The sequence below is a fragment of the Agelaius tricolor genome, unplaced genomic scaffold (genome assembly GCF_023055355.1).
Source record: "Agelaius tricolor isolate 1412-34295 unplaced genomic scaffold, bAgeTri1.0.p SCAF_23, whole genome shotgun sequence".
Lineage (NCBI taxonomy): Eukaryota > Metazoa > Chordata > Aves > Passeriformes > Icteridae > Agelaius > Agelaius tricolor.
Genome location: NW_027269283.1, coordinates 3,567,207 through 3,591,568, shown reverse-complemented (window position 1 = coordinate 3,591,568; position 24,362 = coordinate 3,567,207). Strand labels below are relative to the sequence as shown.

The following is a 24,362-nucleotide window of genomic DNA, read 5'->3' as shown; positions in this document are numbered from 1 at the left end:
GGGCTGACCCACAGCAGGTGGAACAGTAAATGCTGTCCATGCCACAGCTACAAATGAAAGCCCTGACAGGCTCAAGTGCCATCATTATACACTCAGTGAATCCCAGGTTATAAATCTTGCTTCATTCCCATTTGGAAGGAAGATCTTCAATTAAGCAGAAATTGATTTTCTAATGATTTTTTTTCTCCCTGCTCATGATTGGTAAATTGTTTGAAACTGTTCCAGCCCAACAACATAGAGGCAGAACAATTATACATGTATCCTAGCTGACAGCAGCACTGATTTTAAGTCAGCGAATTGAATTTAGCCCTTTGATTTTTTGGCAAGAAGTGCACCTTGCAACAATTAAAAAGAAAAAAAAAATATTATCCTAGCTAACCTTTGCAACTCTCAAGCCAGTCAGAAAGCAAGGAGGAAATGCAGTGGGGCTTGGGAAGTTGTTTCTGATCTTATGGAATCCCTCACTACTCTGCAGTGCCTGTAACACTGAAGTTAGTGCAGTTTCCAATTAAATAAATTACTTAAGTAGTTTGTGATGACTGATATTAGTGGAGGCTTGAATAAGTTATTTGGCAGATCAAATGCCACGTTACCATTGTTGATAATGATACTTAAGGAATTAGGGACCCACAATCACAGTTTTCAAGGCATATCTGAATTTTAGTGTTGATGGAAAAGACTCAAAATGGATCAATTCAAAGCCCACTAAGCTTACTTGTAGTTTTCCCATTAATTTCACAGCTTTCTACACCAAAATTTAAGGCATAGTACTATAAAATAATACTTTCTGTGCACAGAGAACAATCAGAATAGGATTAAAATCCTATTAGATGTGAATTAAGCTAATAATTTAAACCTTACTCTGTAATGATATGCTGACAGGCACTGGTTTACCTTCTAAACTCTCTAGATGTAGTTCTGATCCTTCTAATTTTGTTAATAAGGTATAATTAAAAGCGAGATCCTTCCATCTACAGGACAATACTGAATGCAATTACCCCATGTTGTATTAATAATTAGTGGAGCTCACCTTGATTCACCCTCCCTGGAGGGATTTGGAAGCTGGGTGGATGTGGTGGTACCTGGGGCCATGGTTTAGTGGTGGATTTGGCAGTGCTGGGCTGGACTTGGTGATCTCAAAGGTCTTTTCCAACCTGAATGATTCTGTGACTTCCTGTGACAGGGAAGATACAAGCACAGGACAAAAAGACAAATTGCTCCAGGAGAAGTTAAAATGTCACTGTCAGAGCAACAGACAGTAGACTCAGAAAAATTGAGAATGCAAAGAAGCACAGAGGCAACACTATTTGTCAAGAAAGACAAGATCCAGTAGCTCACTAGCAATTTAATCCTTGTTGTAACTTTGTGGGCATCCCAGACTTGAACAAAACCACTGGAGCACAGGCCAGTGCAGAGCCAGCCTGCACCACAATTACAGTCATTGCAAAGCTGGACATGGTATGGCTCCAGTTTAATCCAGTTTAATCTTTTTCATCTGCAGATGATGTTGGCCAGGAGAATCTAAACCTTGCTAGAATGAGTCAGTAAAAGTCGGTGCCACATTTCCTTGAAGCAATCAAAGTAAATCCCATTTTCTATCAGTCTAATAAGGAAAGTTTGGAGATTTTCAGCTTGCATTTCCTAGTATGTTAATTTCATCTTTGCCCACATATTATTCTGCTTGATCTGACCTGAATCTGACTTATTGCATTTCCCAAACTACTTTTCATTCAGCGGTTAATTAAAAGATTTGGTCCCTGACACACTGCTTACAGCCCTTATTGGCACCCATTAGCCCAGCTAGACTAATTCTCCTGAAAAGCAAACCTCCTTATATTCCCAGGGTCAAAAGTTCACAGACAATTCCCTAAATCTTTAACATTCACTATTAGTTCATTATTTGAACCTACTCTGCTGTAAGAGGCTGTATTCAAATGTAGGCATAAAAAGTCATTCAAAAAAGACAGTTTTCACACAAATCCATCACTTGCCAGTTCCCTCCATCTCTGTCTGCACAACAATAGGACTGTACAGTGCAAGAAATATGGATCTTTTTCAACTTTCCTTTGAGTACTTTTTTGCCTAATATACAATCAACAAAGAAATGTTCTAATTTACACTAAGCAATTAGCACATGCATCATGCCTCTAAATTACCCCAGCAGTTTGTTTCCCTGTGCACACACCCAGGGCATGGCAGTGCCTTTCAGGCTCATACAGGACTAAAATCCATGCATGGACACCAATACACACTGAAAGCAGCAGCACCTGTGTTCTCATAGCCCCACTGAAATGAAGGGATCAAAACTCAAGAGCAGGTTTCAGCTGAGATTGGAAATAATACACACTCACATCCACACACACACCACCACATTCTCTCACACACATGTACGTGCACACTTACAGACACATTGAAATTCACCCCATTTTAGAGATAAAAGATAAACCAGAAAACTGAGATTTGGATCTAGGTGGTGGAGCCCCCAAAGCCCTGAAGCTCTGACAAATCTGGCTCTTGGACTTTGGTTCAAGCCCATCTTTGCTGTACTGGGATGAAGCTGGAAACAAAGTCACTTGGGCAGGTGTGTGGGAAGGGAAAAAAGGCAAAGTTTAATCATTAAAACTATGTGGCTGTGCAAGCATCCTACTTAAGTTAAGAGGAGTTGTCATTAAACTCAACCTTTCCCCCTTGAACCTGGTGTCTGGAATAGCTCAGACACCAACGATGACCTTATGTATTTCTTTTAATTATTCTGAAGTAACCTCCTCCAGCTCACTACAAGCACTCAGCTACTTCAAGCAAAGACATTCTAATGATTTCGATTAAATCTTGGCCTCTCCCCAGCAGAGCACAAATTAAAAGCATTACTAGGAGGATACAAGCTTCAGCGCTTGGAAGTGTTATATAAAGAATGGGGAAAGCTGCCAAGAGCTTGTTGTCATTTCATACAGAGAGGGGGATGATTAACCCCTTGGTGGCTTTGCATACCCTGCCAAGATGACACATCTCACTTCTGGGGGGTTTGCTCCTCGTGGCTGCCCCCCACATTACACTTTACACCCTTTTCAACTTGATATTTGGATAATATATTCTCCCAATGAAGCACTGTCATATTTAGGCTCTGAAATGAGCTGTTATACTGACAGAATTTGGGGAAAAGAGCTCTAGCTGGGTTCTACAAATCCCATTCCAGACGTCCTCTACCCTGTCCAATCCATGGCTGCACTTCTGCCCAAAAATTATGTAAATCATGATGCATGCCTGAAATAAATGCACAAAATCTTTTGTAAAACAATTGTCTCAAAGTAACTATCAAGAATGGGAGCTAGGCAAATGTGGTTTAGATCCTGTTGTCATTATAAGCAACAAACTTGTATATTTACCCTCTCTCCACTTTCTTTCCCATTTTCTATATTGTTAAATTGCAAATAATAAATCTAAATTATTGAAAAGTAATTTCAGATATTTGGATTTAAAAAAAAAATTAAAAGCAAGACCAACCTGTTCCTAGAAAGGAATAATTGTCACATCAGTAAAAGCTGCTTTACCCAGGCTTCTATATGCAAAACCAACATAAACCTACAAATTCTGAATATTCTCCTTTACACTTGGCCACCAGCACTCAGGCAAATGAAAAAAACCTCTGAAATAGTAACCATCCATCCACGCCACCCACTTTGCACAGCACTATTGGAGTGCCTGGATGCCAGGCAGCAGCTGCTCTGCCCTCTGAGATGCTAAAAGCCCCCAGTATTCAGACATGCCACAGGCTCTCCTGTGCAATGCAAATCAGAGGGTCACAATTAATTAGTTTCCAGTAAAAACTTAGTGGGAGAAAAGATTTCTGTGTTCAAGTTTTTGGTCCAGTGTTAAACAGAGAGCTAAAGCAGACCAGCAAAACCTTCTAGGATTAATTTAGGGAATATATTTTGAAAGGTGGGTGAGATGAGACACTGCTCTGGGAGGTGGCGTGGGGGAGCTGACACAGCCTTGCAATGTCTCATCCTCCAGATTTATACAAACCAAATCAAGGAAGCACTAAACCAGCAGGGGATTATTATCTCTAGAGATAACTACAGACAGTTTCATTTTAAAAACAATCAGCGTCATCATCACTATGTATTTTCCATTTATTGAAACACAGGAACGTGATGGAATATCCAGCTCCTTCCAGAAGTCACAGCAACATCCTCCCTAAAGAAAAATTTCCATAAAAAGAATCAACTCAATTCATTTGTTCTTTTTTTTTTTTTTCCTAAATGCTGTGCTGAGCCTCTGCTTGCCCCCTGCACCTTGACAGCCCTAGTCCTCACTGGTATTCCTATTTCCACCCCACCTAGAATACATTGGCTGCACTTGCTGTGGTCCAGAGGAGCCATGGAGATGCTCCAGGGGCTGGAATGCCACATCTTTGGAGACAGAGAGTGAGGGATGGTCAGCCTGGAGAAGAGAAAGCTTCAGGGAGCCTTGGAGCACTTTCCAGTGCCTGCAAGGGCTTCAAGAGAGTTGGGGAAGGACTTTGGACAAGGGGCTGGAGTGACAGGACAAGGGGCAAACAGCTTTAAACTGACAGTCTCTATTTAGAGCAGATATTAGAAAGGAATCCTTCCCTGTGAGGGTGGGCAGGCCCTGGCACAGGTGCCCAGAGCAGCTGTGGCTGCCCCTGGATCCCTGGCAGTGCCCAAGGCCAGGCTGGACAGGGCTGGGAGCACCTGGGACAGTGGGAGGTGTCCCTGCCATGGCAGAGGGTTGGAATGAAACAACCTCTAAAGCCCCTTCCAAAACAAATCAGTCTGTGACTTCATGACCTTAATTTCAAGGACAAGGATGTAATTGCCCAGATCACATAGTTTAAACCTACAGTAATGCTACAATACCAGATTTCACCCAGCTGGGAGGTGTGAATATTTCTTTTCCCAGAAGCTCCCTACCAAAGAGCTCCTCCTCTCTCTTCCTTTATCATCCATTTGTTATTTGGCATTGAAAAGAGAGGGGAAAATCTGAAATTCAAAACATTACTCCAGTTTTGTAGTGAAAACATGCAGATTGTCAACTTTTTACATGAACCCACTTCATATTTTTCAACTGGCACTATTTTAAAATTGTTTTTAGAAGTTCCACTTTCTCTCAATAGAAGCTCTGAAGCCACTTCAGAAAACAGAAGCACAAGGTTGAAGCTAACAAGAGGAGAGGGCAAAAAGATTATTAACCATGTGTAACAATCACAGCACAGAAATGTATGCTTAAATATGTCTCCTTTTTTTTGATCCCTCATTTTTATCCTCTTGTTGCAATGCACCAATGCTGTTCTGCTGAGCAATTCAGGATGAATATTCCTTAATATAATAAGAAATCCCCAATCAATTAGCATGTCAAATCAAGAAATAATTCCCTACACCACATCAAAAAGACCCACTCCTACCTTTTGTCAGTCAGTGGGTTGAAATAAAGAGATAGCTGCACACAAAGCAAGCTGTCATGTCAAACAATACATCCTTCACTCACTTGAGATATAAACACATTAAAATGTGGCAGGAGAAGAAGAGTCAGTCGAAGCTGTTTAATGGAATTGGCTAATTGGATAAATTACACTTTGATAATGATGATAATCATCCAGGAGACATCCTGTCCCATAGTTCTGCTGTTCAGAACTTGGCTTGCTACTTCCCCTTCTCACTTGGTTCCTTTTGTTAGAAAATGCAGGGTAAAACACCTAAAAGACCCAGCTCTGCTTGACTGAAGGTTTCATCCACAGCCCTTTATGTAACCCAGGATTCTGGTGCTGTAAGAAACTCAGCAATTTGGGATTGCAGTCGCAATAAGGAAACACAGTTCTCAAAACCAGGTTCCAACACACGACGGGAAACTGAAAAATTACTTGCTCTGAATACACATCACTTTTCATGCACACAAAATTCCTTCTATGAATTCATATTGCCAGAGAACATGTAGGCTGGAATAAATAATATTAACCAGGCTGCCATTAGCATATGGCAGGCACACACTTTGAGAAAACTTTGACACTAAGCAAACATTTAATAATTAGTGTAACTATCCATTAATAGAATTGATATATACATTTAATAATCAGCATAATTATCCATTTATGGAATTGAAATACTTGGTTCTAAAATAATATTTTTTAATAAAGCATTTTTACTAAATAATCTCTCTTCCTTTTACAAGCCAAGCAGAAATTTAACAAATGCATGATGCAAACTACATATCTTTCACCATTGTGCTAATTCACAGTCATTAACACTGCACAGAAATCAGTGCAGCATGAATGGGGTTGACTTCCAACTCAGACAAGATTCTTGAGCCCAAGGTATGGAGAACAAGAACATTTGGAGGCACGAATCTCTCAGTTTCACACTCCATTTCCCAGGGGTGCAGTCAGCATGGGCAACACCCACCTTCCCCTGCCCAGCATCCCCTCGCCCCTGCACTGCTGCACTGCCAGACCACCTTTAAAATAACAAAACTCCATGTATTTATTGGCTTTTTACAACAGAAGCCCAAGCAGAACAGCCACCAAGGGAAACTTAAAATGAAACTGCAGCTTAGGGTCTGGAGGCAAGGAAAAATGCTGACCTGGTTGGAAATGAAGATATTCCACCAGCTTTCTGCTCATATTCTTCATGCCCCAACCATCCTAAATGACTCTCAATCAACAGCCCCATTCAGAACCAGACATCTCCAAATTGTATACATTGTAAAACATTATGAGGAACAATGTGAATCCTGTTATGGGTCATTGGATTTTTTGTGATTATTAAGATAAACTCTGAGAGACAAAAACATTCTGCAGAAAAGAGAAAAGGCCATGTGATAATTGATTTAAGATGAAAATTGATCAAGTAGTTTTTATAAGGCATAAAAAGATGGCATTTTCAAAGCGTAATAAAAATTAAAAATATTCATTTCTTATATCCCCTTAAGACACATGAGGAGTAGTCAGCCAAGATCTCCTTATCAGATGGTTGGCACCATCCAACAGAAGCAGACTTCATTTGCAATTTGATTTGTACAGCACAGGGTTGAAATGAAGGCCAGTGAATTTCTGAACTACTACATTATATGCATCCAGCCTGGAACTCCATTTTCAGGATGTATTTTGTGGTTTTAGTCACACAATATTTGACTAAAAAGTGAATGGTTTTAATGATGTTTACTACTATTACTTGGTAATAGTAAAGGAGAAGATGGTTCATTGGTTAATTTAGCCAATTTTATTTTTCCTGTTATTTTGGAAACGTGTAGAAGCTCACGCTTGGCAAGGTTCATGGTCTGGCAGTTCTGCAAGATGCAATCTTTTAAAATCAGGACTTGGGAGCACAGAAGTTAATGTTTAGAGGGAGCTATGTTATTTGGCTCCTGAGGATTCCTCAAGATGCACCAAACACCTTGCCTTTCCTCTTGCAGCATCAAAAGCATCTCACACTAGTGTGCAAGAGCAGATAACCAAGATGAATAAGCTGCACATAACATTGTGGTGTAAGGAGACCAATACCCATGAAAAAGCAGTTGAATAAACCAAGCCTACATTAAAAACATGACAGTGTTCTCAAGTAAAGAGATTTGTCTTCCCTTCCCTCCTTATTCACAGGTGATTTGCTACTGCAGTGTCCAGGCAACACCACCTAGAATAAACTGTCAGACCAAATCTGGCTTTTCTTCCTTCCTTTGGCCAGAGGAGACTTTGCTCCTCTTCCAGCCACACATCAGTTGCAGGCTAAAGTGAAGTCTATTCCTGTTTTCTCAGTTATTCCCCAAAAAGCATCTCTTGAGTGACTTTTTCCTCTTGGGTATTTTTTTTCCATCTTCAAACAGGTAAAACAAATTAGTGATCAGGCCAGTCATACTTTAAAATAGGTGGAAGGAGGAAACAGGCAAGGGAGGAGTGGGAAAAGAGAAGAAATCAACTCCACAAAATAAACCTTTCAAAGAGGGTTGGGATTTTACTTCCATTCAAAGAGTTGTGCACAGGTAAGGATTTCCTGGGATGATTTTCCTTCAGGTTCCCAGTGGACAAGTAATATTTCAAGGAAATACAGGCTGCCTTACTGATATCCTCAGCCTCTTTCCCATCCCCTCCTGACAGGAGGTATTTGCAGGGTGCTTTAGAGAAACACAAACACTAATCCAAAAAACAGTTGGGGAGTGGGAGTGGAAAATTCCTAAATTCTTAACTGTGCAACATGCAGTGTATCAACAGCTTTTGAAAACATCAACAAGCCATGCAGCTCCCAGCACTTTGCAAAACAAATGTACTCAGATATTAAGGCCACAGAGGTGACTTTGTCAACCAGCAGAAAACATGACAACAGCAAAGCAGGGAATGTGGGGGGAAGTTGCTTGGAATTTTTATTATTGTCAGCCATGGAGATGAAAACACAGACAGAACTCGGCATCTACTCCCACAGGAAAATTGCATTCAGCCTGGAAGTCTACTTGAAAAGAGAAACAACAAATAACAGAAAACGAGCAGGAAAAAACAAAGGCTTTCGAGCCAATTTCTCCATTCCCTATTTGGCGCAAGTCTGCGAGGAGGAAAGAAAAATTCAATTTTAAGGCATCTTTTCAGCCTCTGTGCTCACCAGCGTCTCAGCTAAGAACAATTTAGCAGCTTGAGCTAATCCTACCCATGTGTGGTTGAACCCAGACCCCAAAAAGGGAGGTCCCACTTCCCTCTTAGTTGGGAGGTGACCTGAATGAACTGCAGAACCCCTTCAATCAGCCCTTCAGGGAGCAAAACCAATATGAAAATAAGCTTAATAAACTATTTTCCTGCCTGAATTGCCTCCACTCAGGATTCCAGAGGAGCAAGTGGGAGCTTCCCAAAGGAAGGGCAGGAGAGGGGATGGAGGGGGGCTGTTCCTGTGGGTGCCAGGAGAAGCTGCTGTGTCTCCTGGGTTGCAGTGCCATGGGTGCCCTGTTCCCTGTGACAGTGACACTTCCTGGGATGCCAGGGCTCACTGTATCCCTGCCATGCCCCTCTCACCCCCTGCTCCTGGAGATACTCATCATTACACAGGAATACACACACTGTTCAAACACCAGCCTGGTGAGCAGCTGATTTATGAGTCCAAAAGTGTCACAAAATAGTGCAGGTGTAGTTTGAGGGTTGATTCTGGTACCAGCACCACCACTGCCACACTTAGCTGCCCTCCCACCCACACTTGTTAGTGCAAGTATTTCTAAGGAATCACTATGAAACGGTGCCACATATAAATAAACTTCATAAAATGAGAAGAGGTAAGTGGAATGCAGATATTAGACATGATCACCTCAAAGATCTAACTCAGGGATGAGATCCACAAATGACTGTCAGCTCAACCAGGGGAAGGAAAGAGAATTATCAAGATGTCAGTGAGAGTGAGGCCCATGGGGGACACAACCTCCTTAAACCATCTTCTCTACAAGCACCAGAACAGCTGCTCTGGAGCAGTTTGAGATGGGTTATTTACACCTCCCCAAATCCTTCACTGTCCATGCCATCAAGAGCACTTGTAAATCAATCTTTTCCTAAACCCCATTTTCCTCAGTGCTTAAACTGCAGGTCAGCCCAGGAACAAAACCAAGTGGAAACTCGTTGCACACATATTGTTTTAAAGTGGGTGGGGAGAAACCTAAAAGGAATTTCAGTTCTTTGGGGCTAATAATGTTCAAAGACAGGAGCAGCTTTTTGTATCAGGCTTCCATCTGGGCTGTACCCAGGATTCCCATCTTGAAATCAATGAACCTTGCAACGTTTTATCTTATAGCCCTCAAAGGCAGTAGCACGTTGAGTATAATCCATTTTTTAAACGTACAAAACAAAGGAATATATTTTCCATATGTTTGTCACATGTTTCTTTCAAGTTCCATTGCCAACTCTTAGCACAGATGAGTGCAGTGGATTTGTAAGGCCTGACCTTGAAAGAGTTAGGTCTTAATTGTGCATTTTTGTTTAATTTTGCACAGCCACTGCAATTGTTTCTAAGTACTGAGCAGCCATACCTGAAAATATCTAGTAAGTGAAATCTAGTAAGTGTGTAAATGAAATGCTATCATACAAAATATGCTGTACAACACAGCTATGAAAGTTTGTTAATTCTCTTTTATTCTTTTTAAAGAGCATATGTACATTGAGCAAGGACTACAGAAACTACCTAAGGGAAAGCAATACAACATCACAGACACACACACTACTCGTACATGCAACAACGTGGGTTTTATCACCACAAGGTTTGAACTTTCTCCAATTAAACAGTTCCTTCCTTCTCCAAATATAAAAGAAATAAATCTTATCGTTTACATGGATTTATATAGTGTGTGGAAATGAATTAATGTTTTCACTTCTAGATTACTGAGTTTTGTTCAACTGTGTTCTGACTCCAAGTATCTTTTCTAAAACCAAAGCCTGGTGTTTTTTACATAAATTATTTAGCTGATGAATTACAGCATTTTCAAACAAAATGTAGAATGCTGTCTCATACAATTTTTTTTTCATTTTTCTCTAGCAAAATTCAACAAAGTTAGGTTTTTTTTCCTTCAGCCTAAGAAGAGAAACTGAAATTCATCTTAGGTAAAAGGCAAACCAGAGACACTTTCCACTTGGTTTTCATAGTTACCTTCCCAATAAGAACCAGCCTTGGTGTGAATGCCATTCCTAATGTGTCTCTACTGCAAAAACAGAACAACCACCCAACCACCAGGAGCCCATGTACAGAATTCTTTATTCTCAATCTCTAAAAAAATAAAGCAGAACCAGTAGAGAGATTCAACCACACTCTTTTGAGTAAGGAATAGAGCAGATTAATCCATTGCAATCTCCTCTGCACCAGGCTCCAGCACTCAGCTCTGGTTCTGCCACCAACGCTGCTGCAAGGTCTTGACTGAGTCACATCAGCTGCCATTTTCCCAGACCTATTCCAGTTTGGGGTTTGATTTTCTGTTTAGATTGGAGGTTTTCCAAGTCAGGGAGTGGATGCCATGATAAACCAGTTTATCACTACCAAGGGACAGCTCTCCACTATGGCCCCCGTTCTTGGGCAAGGATGGCACCACACGGGCACCACACTGCCTTCATATCTGGTTAAAGAGAGGCCAGAGCCCCTTGTACCTTTTCAAATAATTACCTTTATCATGTCATGAATGGGCACAGACCAAAGACTTTAATGATCCTGAGGATGGTTTAATGATCCTAAAAGGCCTATGGAGACCTGAGAGTGCAAAATCATCTTGGGCAGCCAAAGAAACAAGTCACTGGGCTTCTATCCATCTATGAGTGATGGGGAGCAGGAAATAACTTTCTGATCATACACTTTCAGGTATCTTCAGAACTAGGGGCATTTTAATTTGGGATACTTTGGGGAAAAAAATTACCTCTGTATGGAAAAAAATTAACCCCAAGCCCTGAAGTTCAGCCCAAGCCTGCTCAGTCACACAGAGCTGGGCTGGTTCCTCAGCCTGTCTGGGGTTAAAGGCAGGCATGCAGCAAACTCCTGCCTGGTTTGGTGTTTGCAAGCCTGTGTCCCTTCACTACAGCCCAGAACAAATGTCCTCCCACAATTCTCTGAGGACTCCATCCGTTCACATCACCTCTCCTGTTACTTACTCCATGTTCTTTCTTGGGGTATAAATTCCCTACATAATACAACAGTGTACAGCTCCTAATGCCACTAAAATTCTCCTACTGGTGAAAATGGATATTCTCTTACTGGTGAAAATCGGGATTCTGCCCCAGTCAAACCAGAATACTCCATGAACCAGGGAAGGATGAGTTGTTTCAGGCCCTGCTCCAAAGGGTTAAGAACTTTAAAGGCCCTACAGGCAACTGCTGCTGAAGCACATCCTGTCTCTACTGATGCACTTCTGCTAAAGTACTTGACAATAACACAGCTCCCTTGTTAATCAGGTATTTTCCCTTTCATTTGCATATGCTTCAAGCTGCTGTGGATGCCAGTGTCAGTACAACAACTGCATACACAATCCTCCACTACACCTCTGCACAACAATTTTTGCAACAAATCCTCATTATCCAGCACAAAGGTGGACACTCCACCTTGTACTACAAGGTCCCTGTGCAAGTTATTAATGATTAAAAGCAATTTCCTACCTTTATGTTCACATCTCCATTGCCCATGCACTTTGAGAAACAGAATCTAATACAAATGACACGGCTTCCAAAAGTTTCTGCTTTACCCCTGGGCAAAAAACAATAAACACCTTGATGGAGCTTTTATCAATCAATTTTCATTTAGTTTCTTTCTATTAAAAAGTCTTAAGATGCTATACTGAACACAGGGAGCAACAGCAATGTACTTCAAGGTAAAACAACAGTATTACTCAAAACAATGTGAATGGTATGTTCTGCAATTTGTGGAGGTAGATCCCATTGATCAACTTTATTGCAAATCACAGCCTATCATGGGATTAATTTGTTTTTTCAAATACAAAGCAGAGGACATTACTCTGACTGGAAAGGATTTTATTTTGTATTAAATCGGCGAAGTAGCAAATGCCATTTGATATACATTTACCAAGTAAAAGCAGCTATACATATTGGGCAGCACACAATGGCACAAAATTATGGCTTAATTTCCTGAGGGAGCAGCTATGAAGGTGCAGATATCCTATTCCTAATAAAATTCTAATTATTATATAAATAGTCAATGAAAATCAAAATCTGGTTCCTGTATTAATTTAAAAGCTTGACCTAGTCTGAGCCAGTGGTGTAAATCCAGAGAAGTTCCTATGAAGTTCCTCTGGTTTTACATCAATCTGTTTGAAATCAGAAACTTGGCCCAAAATGCTAAAAAGCACAGAACAACTGCCTATTGATGTCTGCATAGATTTGAAAGCTTGATGCAACAGCATTAGCATATTGATTCTGTCCCCCCAAGGATTTTGTGAGAAAAGAAATAAAAATTCAGTGTTTGATCCCAAATGTGAACAAACTTCAGGGCTTGCTTACTGTTTGGTACAGAAAAACAAAGCAAGGGAGATAAGAATATACAGATTTCAGCTCACAGCAGACAGATACAAATGGGCTGCACTGACCACAAAGAAGACAAGAGGCTCTTTTAAGTTAAAAGAAGAAAAGAAACACGGGTTGGAAATTATTTTCTTAGAGTGAAACATCTTGCAATGAAATGACTGAATACTGAGGAATCCAATTACTATTGTGGGGAAAGAAGCCTTTACAAATGGGCTATTTAAACACAAAAGCAATCTTATTAAAGATTTCTTCATCAAACCTAAGGTCTCATTGGAATTACAGATCACTTAGGCACCAGTCTGACAGGCATCTAATATGGGGCTGACCCAGCTCCTACTCAAGTAAACTGAAAAAGTCCCACTAACCTCAAAAAGCAGGGCCTGAAACAACCAAAACTGGTAAAAAAAAAAAAAAAAAAAAGGATTTACAATTAATCCAGCTGCTGGATTAATGGGAATCCATCGATTGTAACTGAGGATGAATTCAAAACTGGAGCAATTCAAGGGAAACCAGTTTGCCTATCTCCCTTTATTTGAGAAAAAGAAGGTTCTTTTCTATTCAAACTCCAGAAATCTTTCAAAACTAACTAGCACTTTCACCTGGTCACTCAAAATCTTGGCCATACTTTGGGCTAATCATCCAAAATTGAGTGGGCTAAATTCCAATATCTCAGAACTGGCAGTGGGGCACTGAAAATTATGCCATGATGCAAGACCAACTTGGAATCCCAATATTGTTCCTTCACAACACCTCAAGCACCAGAATATTAGGCTTCACCTTAAGTTGGAAAATTACGAAGATAAAAATTCAGGGAATTCGGGACTGGAAACAGCGCCTGAATTTTATATATAGATTTTTTTTTTAATAGAGGGTGTAGTGAAAGGATTGCATGATATAAAACTTTGTTTCTGCTTCTATGAGCCCGGAATAATCAGTTCCACAAATATTTGAGCCAGTATCACTTGTCAGCCATGAGCATCAGCCATCAAGATGGAAGTTTCCATCCCACCTCTCCTCTCTGCTCTGTTCCTGGTCAGGGTCCCTCCCAATCCTTTTCTCTCCATGGGCATTCACCACCCCCTGCCAAACCTGATACAACTCTCTGACCTTATTTTTCTATCCCATGGAAAACTTTACTTAAAACACAGTAGGAAGCAGAAGCCCCCTGTGCTGAGGACTGCAAAATGAAGAGAAAAAAGACAATCTTCTTCCCCAAGAGATCACACCCTCATAGTCACCTTTTGCATCTCAACATATATTAACTGTCCACATAAGATTTCAAATTTCTTGTCTTTTTTTTTTTTTTGCTTTAGCAATTTACTCCTCCATCCCTCCTTTATCACCCCAGACAATTGTTATTGTGCTGATAATTGTTATTTATTTGAATAAAAAATTAGAACACATAAAACCACTTAACATCATGTCCTTAAAACCAGCCTGGCCTGTACCTGAGTAAGCACAAAACTGGCACCATGTACTAACCACAACCATGTGATGGCAGAGCTTTCCCTCCTCACATACCCTGACTCTGTGTTGGGAAGAGCACTTCAGCTCAATCAGTGCCCATGGGATGTGCACCAGCAGCCATTTGCTGACGTGAACAGAGTGATTAAAAATATTTTCCTGCTCAGTGTTTAAGCCTTGGCTACTTCTTAAGTCTACCCAGCAGTAGATGGAGTGCCAGCTCTGAGCATGACCCACGATTTCCAGGCATGGCTCTGCAATATTCCCTGAGGTTTGCAGCTCAAGCAGCTCGTTCTGGGAGGCCTTTACATGCAGATACAGGCTGTGGTGAGCAATTCTGTGAGGTTCAAGAGCAGGTTAAGCTGTGTATGTAGACACAGCTGAGTGAAATCCTCATCTTCAACAGGGAAGTTAAGCATTTCCTCAACAAATATATGAAAAGTGACAGCAACCACGTGCCAGCTCCTCATTCTGGTACTGACACAGGTGTGGAACTGTGCTTGCACCTGAGTTTTCTGTGAACTGGTTAACATTTCCACTGGACCTTTCATAAAAATAAAACAAAATCATCAGACAACTCTTCTAGCATAACTGCACTTTCCAGCACAGCTTCCAAAGCTGGAAACATGGGTCAACACTGGAAATATTTCACATGGCACCTAACCAGTGTGGAAACAAATGCCAAGCATGATCTAGTGTCATCCAGATTAGCTCCTGCTGGTGCTTGGATTCAAATTAATGGGTTACCCTCCCAGCAAATGTCACAGGAAAAGCTTGCCAGGAAACAGCTTACAAAAAAAAAAAAAAAAGGAAAAAAAAAGTCCTATTTCATCTTGAATGAGGGATTCCATTTCACTGAAGGTTCCTTCCCATAGCCTCTGTCTGAGCACAGCTTGGGAAATACTTTTGGGAAATGAGATCAAGCAGCATAAACACCAACTTACACAAGGAACCAAAAAGGCACCCAAGAACCCAAAAGCATCAAGTCCTCCCCCCTGAGCTTATTCCTGCTCTTTAATATTTCTGATTACTTTCAAATATTAAAAGCTATTACACACCTTTCAGAAAGGACAAAGTTACCACCAAGCACCTTCAAAAGACTTTGCCTTTTTCTTGTTCTACAGGAGGTTCAAACTCTGATAAACACCTAGGATAGGAGGATATTTCCCACAGTGTCTAAAAATCGAGACAATTTCCTGAAAATCTTACTGACCAGAGGGAAAGGACTGTCAGTTTTTCTCACTGTACCTTAGCTAAAATCTTCTACCTTCAAACAGACAAAATGTCCATTTTAATTACTTCTGTATACCTTAAGGTAGATAAGTTTCCTCTTTTGGATCCAAAGGGCTAAACTGGTAGGGAATTGGTCTTTTCCCTGCAGCATCCCTCAGCCAGTTCAACTCCTTGGCCTGGCCTCTCCCTCTCAGAGATGCCAATGTGCACCAAAAATGGGGCAAGGATGGGCAGGTGGGGTTGAGGATGGCAGGCCTGGCCCCTTTGGCTGGAGTTGAGCATTAGAATGTCACACTCATTAGTGGCACCCTGAGCCAACCCCCCTGGCTCCCTCACAGCCCAAACTCACCTGCTGGGGTTGGGGTAATTCTGAAGAAGTGATAACCTCACACAGCCATCTGTAGGTACAGCTTTCCAGAGGTGCCACAGCAAGAAATAATATTTGTCTGGCATAATTTCATGGACATGATGGAGCTCCTTTCCCCACCACAAAATAGAGGCACTTAAGTTCATTAAGTTAATTTCTTTTATTGGGAAGCCTGAATGATGACATTTTCTGGGTTTCCTCTATGAACAGGAAAACTAGAAATTCTCTTTTTTTGAGTGAGATTTCTTACAAAATGAGATTACAGCAGAAGGAAAACCATTAAATAATGCAGTACTCAATTAAATGGAATGAGCTCCAACAGGGGACCTTGACTACACACATTTGGATTACCCTAATAGAGCTCTGATTCAATGAAATCAAATGTACTGTTAATCAATCATAATAGAAAAAAAATTGAAGACTTTTTGATGAAATGCAGAACCTTTCTAGCTACTCTGAGATACTATTTCTCTGAACCAACACCAGGAATTCAAGCAAGCAGGTGCTGTAATCTTTCTGCCAGAGTCTCCTCAGCAAAACCAGGAAAGAAACAAGTTTGGGTCAATGTAATTTCCCTCTCTGTAGTGAAATTCTGTGCCCAGTGTTATGAAACAACATTGGTGAAATACTGCAGACCAGCGAGGCAGTGGTGATCCATGGACATTCTTCAGCAAAATGATTTTAACTTCTCCAAGTGACACCAAAAACTGTGCCCAGAGCTGCCTGGACCAGCCCCAGGTATTCAGGGCTACCCAGCTGCATCAGCATCAGTTCAGAGGCCTGACAGTAACCTTGGGAAGGGCTGGGCTCACCCATTTCCTCACTAAGCTGGAGCTGGGAGAAAACACATGTACAGCCTTCTGAACAAAAAGAGGAGACTCCTTCCTGCAAGGTGGAAATGTTACATTCACCTAATATAATTTCAATATATATAAAATGTAATCTAAATGCATTTAGATCTATTACATATAGATCTAAAACCTAAAGATCTAATAATCTTCATATTATTTCACTTAATATAAAATATAATTAAAATTCAGGAATCAAAATTCCTTGTCTCTTCTAGTATTTAGACTGGGGAAAAAATAGTTAAGAAACAGTTTACTTATTATCTTTTCTGCTGTTTGTTTACTCCTTTATGCCAGATGGCTTGGACTGTGAAAACAGATCCACGAGATGACACATAATCCTGCAAATATTCGGTGCCTGGACCTCCAATGGAGCTCACTGGAAGTCCCATGCACATAGTGCCTGAGTGACTATTTCATTTCTGTTTATAATCAGCTTCATTTTCTCATTCTCACAAATTAACCAAGTATTGCCACATTCAGGCTGCAGATAAAGAATGTACATCCCACACATAGCTGTTCAATAAATTTTCTTAAACAGGATCAGAAATCTCTGTTTATGTTATGGTTCCCCACAGCCCACTTTGCCTATCAAACCTCTGGATCTTTTCATTACTTGTCAAATTGTTTCTAGAGGTGACTTCCCCTTCCTGGTTTATCTGATTTTCTGCTGTGACTTAACAATGATATTGCATGTTTGGTATCACAGTGATTTCCATTGCATAGAATCATTTAGGTTGGGAAAGACCTGCTGTCGAAATAGATGGAAAGATGGGAGCAGCACATCCCCAGGACTGCAGACACCTGTTCAGCACACGCCAGCACCAGCAAGAAATGAATCTCCCTCCTCCCCTGCCCACCTCAGCAGGGCTTCCCTGCAGCCTCACTCAGCCCCTGCCTCAGTCTGAGCTACTGCTCTGCTCCTGCCTTCTCTTCCAGCTCACCTGGGCAGGTACCCCTGCACATCCTCCTTAGGGTCCCACCTGCAGTGAAACACCCACCTGAGCTGGGACAGCACCTCTGACCAAGCACAAGTGTGTCCAGGGCTGAAAAACCCAAAGGTTACAACATCCCTGTGCTCCATCCTATGTAACCCAAAGGTTACAACGTCCCTGTGCTCCATCCATGTTCTCCAGATGGGGTCAGGCCTCCCAGACAAACACCTGCAGCATTTCTGCACAGCCCTGCCCACCTGGATCTGCCTGAGTGAAGCTTTGAGCCACTTCACAAAAAACCTGAATAGTCTGTAAATTAATTCATGCTCCCTCGAAGCACTAAAGGAAAGAGGGATTTTCAAATGGATAAGGTACAATTAAGCACCCAGAGCTCCGCGGTCTTTTAAGCCACAGTGGTATTTAATTAATCCTGTCTGTGGCAAATTAATAAATACTAAAGTCTTGGAGCTGCCTTCCAGGATTTCTCTGTGGGGGAATCCCCTCTCCTTGTCTGCCCACCTGGAATTGATACTAAAGTGATTCCAAAAGTGTCAGACAGTGCCAGGACTGGTGCATGTTCAGTGTTGTATAGGCAGAGGCAGACATCACCTCTCTGCCCATGGGAATATTGCCTTCTTCATTTTCTGAAAAGCATTGAATTATCAGCTGGATTATGGTTGATAACACCAAAAAGAGAGTGCATGTGTATCCATCATGCTGCAAGAATGCACTCAGATTTCCTTGCAACTACTGTGAAGACCTACAACTATCTAAAGTAAGAGAAAATAACAGGGCAGGAAAAAAACCCAAAAACCAAAAAACCCACCTAGGGGGCAGGAAGAAGATACTGAGTGTAATTCTAAGGGATTTTGTAGGTGTAAATCTGTAAATCACACTTACTAACATATTAGTTTTAAAATTACATGCCAGCTGCATCTATCCAAATGTATCAATGCCTAATGAAGTCAAGGCAACTAGAGTAAAACAACACCATTTTCTAAGGTAAAACTTTTCCTTTCCATTACTTTATCTGCATTTAACCTCCTAGAGGCTTCAGCCCAACACAAGCCCACAGAATTAAATTCATTATTATTCATTATTCAAACACCATCCCTTTGTTTTCTGGAATAGCTTTGTAGCCTGGAGTCAAATGAGCTAAAGTAAAATTATGTGACTTGGCATTGAAAATATATTACCTCAGCTGCCAGAACGGATTTAGCAGAATATGTGCGCAGTTCGTCACTTCTTCCACAACTGCCTTCATGCACACAAAGGGGTATGACAGCCCCTGAGTTATGAGAGGCCATTCTAGGGGCTGTGATGGATTAGATTGTTTCATGCACTGACTTAAGATCTCATTTCCTGCAACATTCACAAGTGCTTTCTCCACGGCTGAATAGAAACCTGTTCTGTCCTATGTATATTGCCTTCCCTTGTTAGCCAGGGAAGCTAGATGTGGGGAATTCACACCAGAAAAGCTCCCACTTGCTCAGGAATTCAGGCACAGTCTCCAAACAGGCTGAGACATTTAAGAAGTGACAAGCAGGTTCTGCCCGTGCTTTTTATTGAGTCCTAATCGATTTACTCTAGAATAAGGGGAACAGTGAGCTGCTTGCAGTGAGAACAGAGTGGGAAGAAAATTCTAATCACAGCTTTGACAGGCCTCACTTTGCAAACCTTAAACTACAGAACTCCAGCTATTAACAGGGGGACAACAGGATGAACTCTTCATCTGGGGCTTTCTGAGCATTGCTAAACCCACTCTTCGCAGACCCTACAGTCTGAGCAGGTGTAAATGAAGTTTTAGATGCAGTAGTACCAAATCAGGAGTGCCCTGACACAACACTAACTTAGCTGGGCATCTGTATGGCACAGACTCAGAGGATTGGAATTGAGCTGGAAAGCATCTTAAAGACAATCAAGTTCCAGAGCGAGCTGTGGGCAGGGACACCAAGGCCAGGTTGCCCTGGTGTGGTCTCAGAGTGCAGGTCTAAAATCACACAGTCCCTCCTGGAGCCTGCAGGCTGGGAGGAGAACAGCCCCAGGGTGCCTCCCACCCTGCACTCTGCTGAACTCAGAGACAGCAGCACTCCCTCTCCACACTGGATCCAATGGAAAACTTTCTATACAGATCCCACTGGAGCCTGTGCCCTGGGTGATGGGGCAGTGCATGACTGTTGCCACCAGAGCTGAGCCACACTGCAGAGAGAGCAGTGTGTGAAACACAGCTAACAACTGCCCTCATCCCACCACTGAGATTAATTCCACCCAATAAAGCATTAGCAATTGAAACACTATTAACCTGACAAATATTGCCACTGCTATTTTTTTAAGTCCTAGAAAATCCCCAACTACATCAAAAAGAGTACAGTGTGTATAAATAAAGTGTAACCACTCAGAAGTTCTTGCATCACACAGTGACAAGCAACCAAAGACCACGAGCACGGGCTAACACATAATCACAGGCTAATCAGCTGGATTTTCCCCCTGTTCCCTTTGCTTGAGTTATATCATAATAGAATCTATGAACTGCAAGGTACATGGTAATTAATCTTTGAACTACTTGTTAACTTAGAGTGTGAGTGGAATATTAAGTCAAATGTGTTTGCAATCACTGTCTTTAATAAAGGTGTGTGGAAAAATTACCAACGGAATGGAGAAAGAAGAAAAGAATATCCAAAACAAAGCACAGAGCATCATCCTGTCCCAGCCTAAATAGGGGGTGAAGGGGGCTAAATAAAGTCAGCGGTAAAAATAGTCTCTTGAGGAGTTCTAGGCTTAATTTAACCCAGTGCATTGTTAGCTAGACGTGCCCAGCAGTAATACAGTTACAACCAAAGGCCACCAAAACAGGCTTTGCCTCTGGGGAATTCACTGCAAACCTGGCACGTGAAGGAAGGAATTTCTTTAAAAGTGTCTTCTTCCCCCAGCCTCTGAGTTAGACGAGGAAAGGAGGAAGGGAGAACACAAACACATGCACACTTCTCTCTCCTTCATGCATTTTTTAGTGCAAAGATGGCAACAACAATATTAACAAAAATTAATGCAGGCAGGCGTGGGGAAAATATAATACACTGGGAAAGAGATGCTCAGGGAAGCCAGGCTAGTTTTTAAAGAGGAATCTGGAAGGCTGAGCAAAAAGAGACCTTGATAACTATTTTTGTGGAACATGAAAAGTTTGAAGACTTTTTTTATTCTCCCCAATTCTGAGCAATGCTGGAGACCAGAATGCCAAGCTAATGTTTACTATCATCAATATGTCTTTCATATGTTTCTAGTCCATCACTGCACTGTGCATGTGCCACAAGACAGACTCTGAAACATGTTTGTAATTTGCATTAACAAGAACTTCATTCTATACATATTCAATAGCCCAAAAGATACCACATAATCCAGGCTCATTTTAACCCACCTGCTTCCCACCCTCCCTCTCTGCCTTTCCACCACATTTTTAAAATGTTTAGCTCAGGGCTCACTGGATTCAATGGAAAATTTTCTATACAGTTCAATGAAGAGTAGATCCAACCATAAGACAAAAGTTAATCAGCTTGTTTCTAGTTAGCATGCACTTAATACTGAACACATGGGCAACAGATTTACTGAAAAGATAGATTTAAGCATGGGCTTAAAGGCCTCCTCAAACTACAGCCTAGGAGAAAAAGAATCCTAAAATGATGCACAACTACCAAAATATTCAACTGTTTCAACAGGCTATTTGACACATACTTGCTAATTCTGAACAGAACATTATGAAGTTATTTGGTTTAATACTTAAATGTCCATCAGTATATGGTTATGGTACAGAGGCATGACAAAACTATATTATCCAAACATATTTGTGCACATCTTGGTAGCAGGATATAAAGTTCTGGAGTGGGACTATCAGATCACATTTGTGGAACAATCAGAGATTCTGTGGGACCTGTTAATGAAATGGTTCATTTATTGGTTACAACCAAAAATCAGAGACTTTGGTGCACAAACGCAGAAATATTGTGTTTACACACAACCAGAAACACAGTTCCAATAAGGATTGATGGGGTTGGCTGGCCCTTTTTCCAATAAGTGTTTCCACATCTCTGTTCTAATTGTTCCCCTTACTTTTCTTAGTCTGACAAAAGCATCCCACCAGTCACCATATATATGAACATAAGGTGGAGCTTTGCTCTGTGACGCCACCACTTAGGACTTTCCTGGGGTGATGACCTGGGGACACTGGGCTGTTACAGGACACTCAGTGCAAAGTGCCAATACAAATTGTTTCCTCTGTAAGAGGATAACATTTGAGTAGTTGGGTTTTTTTTTTGTTCTCTTCCTTCAGGAAAATGATGAGCTGAGCTAAAGCCTCCTCATTTTTCAGACAATTTTTTAATATATATATACATATATATATATAGCATGTATTATACAAACTTTGGTGTATTGCCATGAATATGTTATTTATAATATCCTATATTACTATAATTATATTACTATAGTGTCTTATTAAATGCAAAGAGATATGCCTAGTTGCAATGTAGTTATTAGATGTTCAATTCCAATTGATTGTCAAGAACAGTCATTAAGATTAAACATCTGTTTAATAGGTATATCTTATTACATAGTTGTACTTAAGTCCACAGGCAAAATCTGATTTAACATGAGACATAGTTTAAATAAACTAATTATGTGAGCATGATCTAAAACCAAGCTAAACATGGACCTTTGAAAATGACACATGAGTTTAATCAAAGCCAGGGCCTCAAAGTGAGCAGAACTTAACCACTGGCCTGACTCATGCGTGTGTTTTGATTTCACAGCTGAAACCAGTAAAGCCAGCACCCTCTGGGGGCTTCCTGACTCAACAGTGCCTTCCCCACCCACAGATTACAAAGCAGCAAGTTGTCTCTTTGGGTCGAATTACAGGAAACATCGCTGTGCTTTGTTTGGGAAAGTGCAAGGCATCACCTCTGCAACAGTAGTGGAGTCTCTGGGGGCTGGCTCTGTCAAGGGGATTGCCCCAAACACAGACAGGTGCTCCCACAAAGCCCCCTCACCCTAGGATTCCATCCAACAGGAGACACCAGACCCATCACGGACCCTGCCCTCTGCAGGTTTATCATCTGTCCTAACTACCAACCTAGTGCTCCCACCTGAGGGAAAAAATCTGGGTGTGAGAGGGCAAACCTGGCTTTCTGCAAAGGCATGGCAAGGAAGATGCAGTCTGGAGGATCAACAAACCAATCCCTGTCCCTACAGCCCAAAACCAAGGTCCAGCCACATAACATACAGGAACTCCTTACCCAGGCAAGGAAAGCCCAGTCTGGTTTATTTTCTGCTAAATTTAGGATTTAAGGGGAATAAATCACATATTTGGATCCAACAGGACTAAAAAGTGTTTCCACAAACTCAAAGCAGGTCTCGGACAAGCCTCACTAATATTTTTTCCTGTTTTATTAACGGCCACACTGTCAGAAGGTTCAGCTCTGAGTCTCCAGGGAAATAATCCTGCGTGCCTTACTGACAGTGGGAGACTGGCTGAGCCTTTTGATACACCCAGTCCTCAGTTCTTTCCATCCTTGATGATTTTCTCAAGAACTCTAGCTTATTGCCACAGGAGAAATAGAGCTGGTCAGGAAACCAGATATCAATTATTTAAGTTTCGGAATTTTTTCCATCTGGATTCAGAAATCAGCTTCATGTCATGGAAGTGAAATTCAACTTTAATATTGAAATATGCCATTTCCAGAATGAATTACAATCTCTCAGATGGCCAAATACCTTCCTGGAGGACTACAGCAAGTCAAACAGCCTTGGTCTCTACAGCCCAAGCCTGACAAAATTTTTGTTGGCTTCAGCACCTCCCATCCCTGCCAAGCAAGGGTGAAACAGCATCTCAGTAATTTTGCCATTACCACTCCATGTTGAAAAGTGTCACATTCATTTTCAAATCTGTCGCAGCCATTTGGCAATTAAAGACCTCTGAGATCCAAAGGCCTGTGAAAACCACAGGGGGCTGGCAGGAGGTTAAAATCACAGATATCTCAGAATGGCTGGGTTGGAAGATACCTCAAAAACCAACAAAATCCCACCCCCCTGCCATGGGCAGGGATACCACCTTCCACTAGACCAGGTTGCTTTCAACCCCATCCTACCTGGCCTTGAGCACTTCCAGAGATGGAGACTACACAACCTGTGCTGGTTCCTTTCTACTCTAATAGCAAAGAATTTCTTCCTAATATCTAATCTAGACCTTCCCTTCCTTCTCCTTCAGGCCTTTTCCCCTTTTTTTATCACTCCACGCCCTTGGGAAAATTCCTTCACTCCAGAGGAAGACAGGTGAGGATCTGGGAGCCCAGAACTACCGTTCCCCCAGCCCCAGGGCCCTACATCAGGGTGAAATTCCCAAATTCACCTGTTCCTCTTCAGCCCACCAGAACTGGCCGGGCTCAGGGCTGAAGTGACTATGGGCAACTGTGACTATTGGGTCGGACCAAGTCTTTGCTTCAGGTTCACAAACAATTGAAAGAAAATTTGATGGAACCTCAGAA

General features: G+C 41.5%; 1 long non-coding RNA gene across 1 annotated transcript in view; it reads right to left on the bottom strand.

Annotated features, from left to right (window-relative positions):
• Positions 1-1,039: 1,039 nt before the first annotated feature.
• LOC139599544 (uncharacterized) overlaps positions 1,040-24,362 on the bottom strand; it is an 81,864-nt gene continuing 58,541 nt past the window's right edge. The window contains exon 3 of the long non-coding RNA XR_011682258.1: positions 1,040-1,174. This is a non-coding gene — a long non-coding RNA (uncharacterized lncRNA). The remainder of the gene's footprint in view (positions 1,175-24,362) is intronic.